Genomic DNA, 13,794 nt, shown 5'->3' on the forward strand with positions numbered 1-13,794 from the left:
CAACGTTCCACACCACACCAGACCAGATCTGAAAAACAGCTGTGGTTTTTTGAGCCTCTCGTGATCAAACAGGGGGCGTTCTGTGACAACAATCAGGATGACAAAGCAAGCCATAATTTACAACTTCCTGCATCAAATTTGACATTTCTAACCCTAACTAGAGAGAAAGCAACATTGTAAAAGAGGATAGGCCATGAGGGCAATGACAAGTCAGGAGGAGGACAAAGAGACACAGCCTGCATGCTCTTGTGTACTCAAGCAAAGTGGTTCATGTGAGAGTTAGACGTCTGTTCACACATTAGGGCATTAGCAGGTGGTCGTGACGTTATTCAGCTTTCAATGCATTAAAGTGTATGAGACGCACAACCCAGGAACTGATGGTGCTGTTATCTCTGAAGTTGTTCCAATTTTCTATTTTCTGTTGGTTGCTAGTCGTGCAACAGAAAACTCTGATTGGACAGATAGTCTAGCTAGCTGTCTGGATTTACCCTGCAGAGATCTGAGGAGCAGTTAACCATAGTCCTCACAAATCCCCCGGAGGTTAGAACGCCAACACAAAGAAAGAGGAATTGGACGGACATCCAGCTGAAATTGAGGGACATCAGGCGGAATTTCTGGCAGCACCGGAGCAATCCCGGAAATGAAAGATCCTCGATATAGACTATGAGTAAAATAACTTGACCAAAGTGGTGGTAAATCTTGAAAATAATCATCAATCAAATCCTTTTTCACCAAAAAATTGACATCCATGGTTCCCAGTGGATAGCCTATATTCATTTTATTCATTATATATCAAATGTTAGCTAACAATAGTGAACATTGTCACCATTTCGTGACAATTTTTATGTTACTATACTTTCTCTTCAAATTGCATTTAAAGTTAAATATGCTATAGGTGACACCTTAGCCAGTGTACTGTAACAGTGGTAGGACATATATATTACTCTTTCACTTTTTTTGGTTTTGTAATGCACTATAAATGTACTACAAAAGTCAGATTGAAATTTGAGGTGCAGAGGTGAGAAAACAGATGGAACAGTGCTTACTAATCACTAATCACCAAAATAAAATATACATATATATATATATATATATATATATATATATATATATATATATATATAAAAAAGCTGATTCGGATTTGAAAGTAAATAAACATCCTTACTAAATTATTGTATTAATCTCTGAGATCTGTTGCTTTCCTTGGAGAGATGTTAAAATGTTGGTACCAAATGTTCACACACACACCGCCTCCACCATTTGTTTCTTGTGTCTTCTTCCCTTCTATGCTATCCTCCGTTTTAAGGTTTCTCTTTGGCAGCGCCAACCTGACAGGCCTGGTGCTGTGGCTGAGAGGAAAGCAGTGCTTTCAGGAGCCCTCAAACAGGAGCTTATTCGCCAGGTTGGCTTTTTGATGTGTGAGTGCTATCAGGCCGCCTGGGCTCTGTGGTACTTCTCTGTTTTGTCAGGTAGTTAGGCAGAGGCGGCGTATGGTGTGGCAGAACTGGACAGCCACTCAGAGAGTGGAGAGGAAAAAGGCTTCATGAGAAAGGGATTGCTTTTCTTTTTACTGTCTCTCACACTGTCATCCTACCTCTGCTGTGTGTGACATCTCCCCCTCTCCACCTACCTCCGCTTCTTTTGGTCTCTCCTTCATCCGTGTTTTTCTCTTTTTATCCTGACGGACTCCTCTTTGGACCTCTCCACATTGCCAGATATTCTTGTTTCCCTTCTTCTCTTTCTTCTGTCTTTTACTTTAAAGACCCACTCTCCTTTGCCACAGTTCAATGGTGCTTGTCATTTGCGTCATACAGGGACCTCAATGGCAGAGACAATAGCCTCTGCCACTGGGGAAGCAGACGTAGGAAGCTTTAATGTAAAACCATTTGATGCCACATTGTGATGGGCTCCAACTATGGACATAATAGAAGAGTCCATCCATCACAAGTGAAATGAGTTGACGGTAAATTGAGTTGCAATGCAGAAAAGCTTTATGGAGTATTATTAGTGAAGGTACAGCCTTTCTGCTCTTTTTTTCCCCCTAGAAAGGTCACTTACTCAAATGTGTTTTTGTTCTTGATGGGAACATTGATGTGTTTCCTGTCAGAAGGTGCTCTTTCCAGGAATTAGCCATAAACGGGCCACGTGAAATGCCACGTGGTACAGAGTAGATAGGAAACAGAAGGCGTTGGAAGGTGAATAGCAAAGTTTGCAAAAAGTTATAAAAAGAAACATCACTCAGCTGAATGACTGTATAGGCCTGAAGATTTTGAAGAAAATACCTAATTATGATTTTTTTCTTAACAATATTGCGCTTTAAATTGCAATTATTTCAATAAATTGAATTCTGAGCCATATATTTGTGGTCTACAGGGTAATAAACACAATGGCCCTCATTTATCATTCTTGCGTAGAAACGGGCGTATATGTTGGCGTAAGATTATGCTTACACTCCTCTTACCGCCTGATTTATGAAGCTGTGCGTACCTTTGAAATCCAGGTGTACGCAATACCTGTCATCTGGCTCCACTGCTACATTTATGGCACCGTGTTTTCCTGCGAGATGTTGTACAGAACCCCCCCAGGCTAAAACAATGTTGCATACCGGCACATAGAGGTCTTCTTTTAGTTTGTCAGTGCGTTTTGTGGTGTTAGGAATTGTTTTTCTGCGCATTTCCGCACTAACTCAAAACGTGCGTACATGTACACCACCTCCTGAGCTGGCGTAGGATTTGAGCGTGCCGTACGGCAACGTCCATATTGATAAATCTCAAAGTCACCGTGGTTTTGGGTGTACGCCAGGTGTACGCTGGAAATTTGGTGTACGCACTTTTGATAAATGAGGGCCAATATGTTTGCATACTTTTTTTTGCTGAATCAGCAAAATAATGCCATTGTCAGTTGTTGGGATCCATCCAGGGTTTAAACCAGTTAGAGAAAAGTTAACTTCTAAACTTGGACTGTACTAGTTTAGCCCACATTTAATAGGATATTACATTATTGGTAGCCCACGTCACATCAATCAATAACATTCAAATATAATTTTGGCCTAATCAAGACATGGCATTATTTTTATTGAGAACAGCTAAATGGCAAGTCAGCTACCGAGCTACCTGCTACAGTAGCAACCTGCTACTGTAGCATGTAACAATAGCTACCTGCTACAGTAACGAACTGTAGCATATAACAATAGCTACCTACTACAGTAGCTACCTGCTAAAGTAGCTACCTGCTACAGTAACAACCTGCTACAGTAGCTACCTACTACCTGCTATAGTAGCTACCTACTACAGTAACGACCTGCTACAGTAGTTACCTACTACCCGCTACAGTAGCTACCTGCTACAGTAGCTAACTACTACCTGCTACAGTAGCTATCTGCTACCTGCCACAGTAGCTATCTGCTACAGTAGCTAACTACTCCCACCTTTCCTGTCTATCCACTGTCACTGCCCCCCACAAGAAATCTTAAAACAAAAAAGAATAGCAAAAAGGCACCGCCCACCTGAATGGCTACTTTGATCATATGATTTTATAAAATTAATTAATATGAAATGAAGGACATTAATCTTTCAACCCTGACTGTAATAATTCATTGGAATACAATGCTAATTCTGTTTGATGTTAAAGCAGAACCCTCTTTGTATCTCGGCTACTCTTATCAATATCTCTGTACGGTTCTACTGCAATGATCAAACTTTAGGTCAGTTTTGCTGAATCTCTCTTTTTTGTTAGCCTCAGTTACAGTTATGTTATTACATTATGGCCCAGTTAAAAGTCTTACTTGTCCTTTACCTTAACATGACCTGAGCAAGATCCAGGAAACCCATTTAAATTATAGAATTCTATATTTTTTTCAATCACACTAGAAATAAATCTACAAAAGGAGAAGTACTTTTCATACATTTTCAGTTAACAGTGAACTTTATGAAGATGTGATGTTTTTATTGGGCGGTGTGGTTATATTTTCTGCTCTGTGTGCTGCCTGGTGGGCCTCCTGGGTTTGCCTTTAAGGCCTTATGACTAGTGGATCATTAGCAGCTTGGCTGGGTCACTGGCAGGCGCACACAGGGATATACACATTACCACACACACACACCAACACACACAAGTCCTCATTTTATAGCCATTAAAAATAGTCTCCTCTGATCTTCAGTCAGCTGCTTTAGCAGAACTGAAAGTAATTTTTCTGCTTTCTTTTTTGTAGCATATCATCATATCAACACATCCCGTCTGACATGGACATATCATGTGTGAGGGCTACACATGGCCACACACATGCTTTAGCAATATAACCAACAAAACAGGATGAGTGCATTCCCTGCAACTACTGATAGCTGATCATATCATTGCCACTCATCTATTCAGTTATAGTCTATATCAACGATGTTGGAAATTTCTTTCTTTATGCCACACCTTCTTCGACAACGCTGCGGAGGAAGGTCTGGCTAGTCCACACATCATTCTGGGATGGGAGAGAAAAGTGCTCTGCTTTTTGATAGGACAGCGTAGACATGAAAGGGGAGAGAGAGGTGGAATGACGTGCAGCAAAGGGCCGCAGGTCGGAATAGAACCTGCAGCCGCGAGGACTGAGGCTCTGTACATGGGGTGCACGCTCTACCAAGTGAGCTACCCAGGCGCCCCGGCATTTCTTTAAACCAATCACAATCATCTTGGGTGGCGCTGAGCGCCGGACAGAGCCACGGTGCCTCTGCAAAACAGCCTCGGGAAGGAACTTGTTTTGGTGGAACATTTGTACGTTCAAAAGTAGTTTTAGTCGTGTAACAGAAAACTCTGATTGGACAGATAGTCTAGCTAGCTGTCTGGATTTACCCTGCAGAGATCTGAGGAGCAGTTAACCATAGTCCTCACAAATCCACCGGAGGTTAGAACGCCAACACAAAGAAAACCCAAGGTAACGGACATCCCGCCTAAATGAGGCAGTGATGGCGCAGTGTATATGACACACGCCGTTGGTGCGGTCGAGACCGGGGTTCGAATCCCACTGTGATACATCAACCAGTGTGTCCCTGAGCAAGGCACTTAACCCCTAGTTCCTCCAGAGGCGTGTTACCTTTGATATATGTAGCAATTGTAAGTCGCTTTGGATAAATGCGTCAGCTAAATGACATGTAATGTAATGAGGGACGTCCGTCGAAATTTCGGGCGGCACTGGAGCAATCACGCAAGTGGAATGTCACGTATATAGACTAGTGTGTGTATAACACACACTGCACTTTCAAATTACTCCACTGTACGTATCATCAATGTCATTAGAAGCTCAGAGCAACTGACGTATTACAAAGAACGAGAAAGTTTGCATGGATGGGTCTCACGCTGTTCGTGTCCCATGTAAAAACCAAAAGTCATGTTGGCTTTAACTTAACTTTTTTTTATTTTACGTTCCTTACGTAACTTTCTTACATCACTAATGCTACAGACTAGGGCTGCAACAACGAATCGATAAAATCGATAAAATTTGATTATTAAAAACGTTGGCAACGAATTTCATTATGAAAGTTGTGAAAATTAAAAATAATTTAGTTGAGCGCAGAGCGGGGGTAGATGAAATACGGAGAGAGACTGGAGAGAGCCGTAACGTTGTTCTGAAACACTTGGCGAAGGCAGAGAAATCAGTACGACCTAAGTCATCCAAGGTGTGGGAGCATTTCACACTAAATAAATCAGAAACGTGGTAATTGCAAGATAAGGAAAAGCGACACGGCATGGCACGGGCGCACCACGGTGATGAGTCAGCACCTAAAACTTACACATGTTGGAGTCCTTGATGAGGAGGAAGGGAGTTCAACAGCAGGGTAAAGTCACTACACTATCCTCCTTCTGTTCCGGTCTGAAGGGAGGAACGTACCGTCCCTCCAGTAGCTCTTCTGGTGCTGCTGTTTACTCGTTATCCAGCTGACTAGCATGACAAGCTAGCGTTAGCTCGGTAATAACAGTAATAAAGCAGGGGGGATATAGTTTACAAGACTAAAGACACGGTTTTATTCACTCGCCTTTTTTGGCCCATTCATTTTTCAATCTGTTGTCATGTATATATTATGTGCTTTGTCCCATATCAGTTATTGTTGACAAATATATTTGTGTGTGGTGTATAAATGAACTTAACTTGCACTTACTACAATGATGGTAATAATTTAATGAATAAGCTTCAAGTGTGTCTCTGTGTGTGTGTGTGTGTGTGTGTGTGTGTGTGTGTGTGTGTGTCTTGTCTGTATCTGCTCTTTAGGTTACTTACCTTTACACAACTATTAACTAAAACAACAAGTATGTATTTAAGTTGATGTAAATTAATGCTTTTTTGTTTTTTTATCCGATTCATCTATTAATCAAAAAACCCAAACCACAATCTTTTCCTAAACCTAGTACCTTTGTTGCCTAAACATAACCAAGTAATCCTAATAACAAAATATGTATGTTTATTTTGGAGGCTGAAATCTGTGGTGTTGTTGAATTGAATTGTTATGCTTCTTTTTGCACCTTCTGGAAATAGGAAATATAGGTGTGTATATTAGTATTTTGGTAAATGTATTATTTGTAAAACAAATACAACCTGTAATAATTAAGTCTTGCATGTCACAACTTTGACTTAAGTCTGGAATGTAGCAGAGGCACAGCAGACAGGACCATTATGGAAATTAATTATGATAACTATTTGTATTACCCTGTGTTTCCTTGTTTGTGTAGCATGTTATTTATGTTTTTTTTAAATTTAATTTAATTTTGTTGTCTTTGCATTGTCCCATGTCCAATGTCGAATTACATTTGTTTATGTTTTTCTTCTTGTCTATTTTAGTTTTGAGAATATTTGCACAAATGAATTACTGTATGTGTATGTTGTTTATGAGGAAAATCAAATATTGAGAGCTGTTTATAATATAAAGTCGCCTGTCATAGATAAAGAAAATAGGGTGGACTAAATATTGGAAACAGCTCTAAGTATCAGTTCAACAACACCATAAACCCTCATGAAAGGAGGATTTATGGCAGGTCTGTTGTATTCGACTGCACTATTTTAACTGGGTCAACCTAATAAACTGGAAAATGGCTCTGTGTTCATATGCATAACTCTAAGAATGTGTTTTAACTGCCAGAGCTCTAGCTCCCTACTGAGATAAAAACCATGCAAGTCAAATGTGCTCACATAGAGGTCCATCACACACATGAGAAACAGCAGCACACTCACATGCCGCGACAGTTCCTCCACAGCAAGCCTCCCGCATGCTGTCACACTGTCCATCTGCAGAACACACCAAAGAGTGTGTGAGAATATTCCATCCACCTGTACTTTGACCGAAATGGCTCTAAACATTGAATTCATTATTATTTCAATCACACTACTGTTCAAACAAAAGCGATCTTATTCCACTGCTGAACGTAAAAGTGTGTCTGCATGCTCATGTGTCAGCCAATGTGTGTGTGTGAGATGAAAGACACTTGAGGACAGTTATGGAGCATAAAATGTAGTCCAGAGGCTGGTAGCAGAGTAGACTCCTGGGAAAGGTCAAGGGTCAGGCTGCTGTGAACCCTTGGGGGGACATTAACCCTTGAGCTGTGTGTGTGTGTGTGTGTGTGTGTGTGTGTGTGTGTTTGAGATAGAGAGAGAAATGGAGAGAGAGAGAGCGATATAAGACAGGAGAGATTGTTTGGCATTTTAAAATGAAAGAAGTTGATAGAGAACAGGGAAACCAGTAATCCTGGAAGAGTGTGTGTGTGTGTGTGCGCAAGAGAACAGTGTATTGTTGACAAAACAGAAGTGGCTGATGACCTGGAGTCCTGGAATGTCACGCACAGTGTGTTGAGTTGGACAGACAGAGAGAGAGAGAGTGAGAGAGTGAGAGAGAGACATGGGCAGACGGTGTGTGTTGGCTGTGAAACGTCTGTCAACACATCTGTCATCAGGTGAATTAGTTTCAGTGTGCAGGAAGAGAGTGTGTGTTACACACAGCAGATAACCGGCAGGATTCAAACATCTTAAGTGCACCTTTTTTCTTCTCCGTCTGTCTTTGGGCATACACACTCAGCCTGAAATATCTCAGAGTCCTCCACTAGAGGGCCTGGATCGGGCTAGTTTCAAATTATATTAAATCTAATCCGGCCAGATAGTGTCCCATTGTACTGTATGTCTCAGGTGTCTTATCTAATACCTGAGTGGATCAGAATGGACTTCCGTTCATCTGTCTGCAAACATGAAAATTCTGCACAACAATTTGTAAGACATCATACAAAATTACGCTCCGTTACAGTTAACCGACAAAAGGTGTCCTGTGGTGACAACAGCTAAAGGTCCCATGGTCGGTCTATATATATATATATATATATATATATACATATATTTAAGTTGCGTGGTGATCCTGTGACTTTTCCTCTAGCGATCACCATCAGGCCAACAATTAATTTTGTCCAGTTCAAGCCGTACAAACTATCTGCGAAGCTAATCACATCCCTGTCGGCCTCAGCTTTAAATCAGAGCATGAGGGGTGCCTGGATAACTCACCTGGTTGAGCGTGCCGTGCACCCCATATAAAGAGGCTTAGTCCTGGCCGCAGTGGCCGCAGGTTCGATTCCGAGCTGGGGCCCTTTGCTACATGTCGTCCCCCCTCTCTCTCCCCTTTGGCTGTCCTGTCTATTAAAGGCCTAAAATGCCACCCGCTAAACTACGATGGTGTACATAGTGAAAATTAGCTGCTTGGCATTAGCATGTTAGCATGGACATTGTGTGCAACATGAGCTCACATGTTTTGTTGAAGAGATGAAGATCTTTACAAGAACAAGGTGAAAGCATAGAGCGGGTGTGTGTTTACAGCCTTTCCTAAATTAGTGTGGACATCAGCTTAAACAGCATTTGCCAATGACTGTCAGAGGGTGCTACATGGACAACTATCATGTTTATTGAATCATGTTAAAAAATATTTAAATAATGTTTTTTGATAACCATGATCAAATCCAGCTTTGATGTGAAATTTGTTCTGCCATAGTCAGTATCCACGACGTTCCACTACCAGTGTTGCTCTTGTTCTGCCAGAAATTCCGCCATATGTCACTCTTTTCGGATGTCCATTTTCGGTTGTCCCGTTATCTTCCTCTTCCTCTGTGTTGGCATTCTAAGCTCCGGTGGATTTGTGAGGACTATGGTTAACTGCTCCTCAGATCTCTGCAGGGTAAATCCAGAGAGCTAGCTAGACTATCTGTCCAATCGGAGTTTTCTGTTGCAAGACTAAAACTACTTTTGAACGTACACATGTTCCACCAAAACAAGTTCCTTCCAGAGGCTATTTTGCAGAGGCACCGCGGCAAGACAATTATGATTGGTTTAAAGAAATGTCAATAAACCAGAGCACGTTTTTCTCCTATCCCAGAATGATGTGTGGACTAGCCAGACCCTCCTCCGCAGCACTGTGGAGGAAGGTCTGGCAATGCCATGACTTTTTGATGAGAAAGTTGGACTACTTCCATTAGCTAAAGATTAAGTAAACTTTACTTTTCCCTGATTTCTTTATGTTGTTAATCTTTGAGTGGTTCTTCAGGGGGTAAACAGTCTTTAACTTCAGTTAAGGTTGTTTTGGAGAAATACAGATGAAAACCACAGCCTCATGCAATAAAAGTGTAAAACAAGTTATAACATTCTGGCATACTCATATTGGGTGACTCATTTAGAAAAAAAAACAATTTATATTTCCTTTCCTCATTGGTAAAATCCCCCTTTTTCCACTCTCTGCAACACTCCCAAATAATTCCTTAAGTTGTAGGACCCGTGGGATCCCTTCACAATTGACACAATTACTGCCAATGTTTTATAATGCGACCTCTGTTGACCATCTAGTTTGTGAAGTTGGGTAGAACGTGCACAAAATAAGGTACTTGCAAACATTAAGTAACCCAGGGCTGTCAGGAAAAACAGCAGAAAGCTAAACAATGGCATTATTAGCTGAAAAATGCTGTTCACACATCCCGGGCCATTCACAGACTCAGTGAAACACACATTCTGCAAGTTTCACACAATCCAAAGCCCTCAGCTAACACTGCATGAGTTCATAGCTGTGAAACCCATCAGCGCCTCCCATTATCCAGTGACAGAGGAACCTCTCTTTGGGATCACAATAGCAGACCCGTGTCACATAGCTGTCACCACATTCCTAACATTTGTTTTAACCTGCTTGCACGGCCAAATGGCTAGGCTTTCCTGCAGTGGAATGGTTCATATTGAGATTTCAATAACATGGACTTAAATCCGACCAGTTGAACTGTGGCTGAGGACATTTCATAAAGCATGAACTGCAGCCATTGGATGTATAGAGCTAGCCTGCCCTGGAACAGTTAGACTCGACACGCTAGAACAAGACAATAGATTTCTGTCATTGATACAATATAGGGCTGCTCAATAATGGGAAACGATTATTTCGGTCAATACTGAAATCACGATAATTTAACACGATTAATCGTGGAAAAAGTCAAATAAATCAACAGTAAAAAAAAACAATAATACAATAGTCGCCGCGTACAGTTAGCTTATGTATGTGGACACAAACATGTACAGCTCTCAGTTTAATAGTGGTTTCCAAAGTTGCTAATCAGGCCAGCGCTCTTGGATAGAACTGTGTCATCATTTGTACATTCAGGGCTGGACTGGGGTAAAAAATCAGCCCTGGACTTTTTGTTTTAACTGTGTCCTTAACTGCCTCTTGCATGTTGTCATTTCAGAAGTCCTTGAGGGCAGTCACAGGGGCTACGAGTCAGAGAACATATATGCTTGGGACAAAACTCTGTGGCAACTTGGAAAACGAAAGGGAAAGACAGAGACAGTAACGCTGTGGGAGGAAGCAGAAAAATATATCCTCTTGCATAGATTTGCATCAGCTGTGGCATTTTGAGATGCTAACCCGCGGTAAAGGTCGGAGGTGACTGGCTGTCTTTCCTGTCGTCTCTAGCGTGTCACACACACACACACACACACACACACTCACACACACACACACACACACACGCACACAGATATTTATATTGTTGCAGGCAACAGACCGCTCATGCTCACAGAAAGACTGGACACAGCGGTCCCACGCTATATGTCAAAGGGCGCTCGTCTCTCCCCAGGGAGCAGGAGTGGTTGAACTTAAACAGGGACTGAGGAAGCAATAGAGTACACACAATGAACCCATTTTAACATTGAATGGACTGGATGAGCAGAACTTTGATCATTTTCCTCCTGTCCTGTTTGTGTGTCTGCAGGGCAGTCATCCATCATCCAGGACCATCATTCCAGGAATGGACCACAGAGCTGGCAAAAGTGGCTTAATTTGAAGATTTTTTTTTTCAACTTTAAAGGAGAAATCCAGCGCAAAATGAACCTAGGGGTTAATAAAACATGGGTACCGAGTCGACCGTTCTCTGGGATGTGTTTTCATGCTAATTGAATGTGACCAGTCACTAATTAGCTTATAAAGCTAGTCGTCGGGGTACGGGTAAAGTAAAAAGAAATCGCTATTTCTAAACCACTAACAAGGCTCAAAATAACACCACACTTCCACGGTAGCATAATGAGGGTCCCTACATGTAAGTGTACAGACAGTTTATTAAAAAGATAGTTTATAAAGACAGTACTGTACAGGCAGGCGCCATCTTGGGAAAACAGTCACCAGGGGCGTAGCACAAAATTCTGGGCCCTGTAGAAAGGCATTTTCTATGGGCCCCTCCCGCATCCACAGCTATTCATTCTAGCATCTTTTTGGGCCCTCCTCACCTGGGTACTCAGTCCCCTTTTTCCCCCGAGTCCGACGCCCCTGTGACGACCAGCCAAACGACGAACGCTGTGCAACTAGAAACCAGTAACATAGCTCAAGCGCGGCGTTATGCTACCGTGGAAGTGTGGTGCTATTTTGAGCCTTGTTAGTGGTATAGAAATAGCGATTTCTTTTTACTTTACCCTCTGCCCCGACGGCTAGCGTATTAAGCTAATTAGCACTTTGCGATGAAACTGGTCACATTCGATTAGCACAAAAACATATCCCAGAGTACGGTTGACTCGGTTCCCATGTTATTAACCCCTAGTTTCATTTTGCACCGGATTTGTCCTTTAAGGACCTGACTGAGAAATATGTGTCTAAATAGGGAGATTACTTGCAATAAATTGCTACTGTGGATCTAGATCAAGATGGGATCATGGTGCTTATTATTGTAAGACTATACATTTGATCCATGAGTGATTTTCTATTTATTTATTTTATTTTATATAATTTTAAAGTCTGATTTCCATTGTGATTTGTTTTGGTTGAATTTATTTATTTGTATCATTAATAAGGGACACATGTACAAATGTCAGTTAAGCTGTTGTCTAGAATTTTACAATGTACAAAAACTCAATAAAACAACCCCGGTCTCCTGGGTGAAGGTCCTGTGTTCTGTATCCACCACCCCAACCAACCTCCTTACGCAGATATTCGGTCTTTCGGTTGTCCCTCGTCATACTACGTCATCTTACAGCGTCGCCGTTGAGCAGCTTCTCTGTCCGGTGTGTTTCATAAAGAGCTGGATTTTTGCATTGTATCTAATGCTGAGAGCCACTGACCAAGTGTCAGTATTTGATACGAGCTGGGAGCGAGAACGGGATGGTCATTCACCCCACCTGCTTTAATAAATTCCCGTACATCTGGCTGTGACCATGTGTGAATCTGCCTGCCTGTTTGTGTATGCACCAGTCTGTTTGTCCTCACTGTAATTACAATCTTCAAAGACACACACAGCATGAGGGAGTTCTGAAGACCTTCAAGCTTGTACAGTAGTAGGAATTCCTGGCATACCGCAGAAAACATTCAAATAATTTATCCTGCAGATAATTACTCAGAGTTGATTTACTGCCATCGAGAGAGGGCGTGGGAGTGGATTTAATAGAGAGGCAATAATAATACATAGGGAGAGGAGGAGCAATTAAACAGGGCAGCAAGAATTTGACAGAGTAACACGTCTACGGTGACCTGGTTTACTGGTAACTCAAAGAAGAAGAATTCCACAGACATCATGACAGAGTAGATATGCACTACTTGTTAGGCCACAATAAAGAGATTCCTCCCCGCTAGTCTATATCTACGACGCTCCACTTCCGTGATTGCTGTGTTGCAGCTGGAAATTCCACCGGATGTCACTCTTCCGTCCCCTTCCTCTTCCGTTGTGTTGGCGTTCTAACCTCCGGTGGATTTGTGAGGACTATGGTTAACTGCTCCTCAGATCTCTGCAGGGTAAATCCAGACAGCTAGCTAGACTATCTGTCCAATCTGAGTTTTCTCTCGCACGACTTAAAGCTTGAGTCTGTAACTTTTTGATATTAATAAATGGCTGTTACATTCCAGCCATTGCCAAATGAGTTGCTCCAAAGCTAATTAAGACTATCAGCTCCACACAACTCTCTCTGGATTTCTCAGTTGGACTATGTTCAGAAGATTGAGGCGTCCGGCGACTTTCCCGCGCAGAAACTCGAGTGAAGATAATGACTTCTTCTGAAGAGTCCATCATGTTTGTTTTAATCCTACGTGTCCTCTTTGGCTACTAGCAACTGTGTGGAGGAGGTGGGGGAGGGGATGCACGATCACGGAAGGCTTGTATCATGTGGACACGCCGACAGTTTTGATGTCATTACTTAGAATTCCTCATGGGGGAGACAGAAACTACGCACTATAGCTTTAAATAACCTTTGAACATACACATGTTCCACCAAAACAAGTTCCTTCCCGAGGTTATTTTGCAGAGGTACCGTTGTTCTGTCCGGTGCTTAGCACCGGCCAAGAC

This window comes from Perca flavescens, chromosome 11, assembly GCF_004354835.1.
Source record: "Perca flavescens isolate YP-PL-M2 chromosome 11, PFLA_1.0, whole genome shotgun sequence".
NCBI lineage: Eukaryota > Metazoa > Chordata > Actinopteri > Perciformes > Percidae > Perca > Perca flavescens.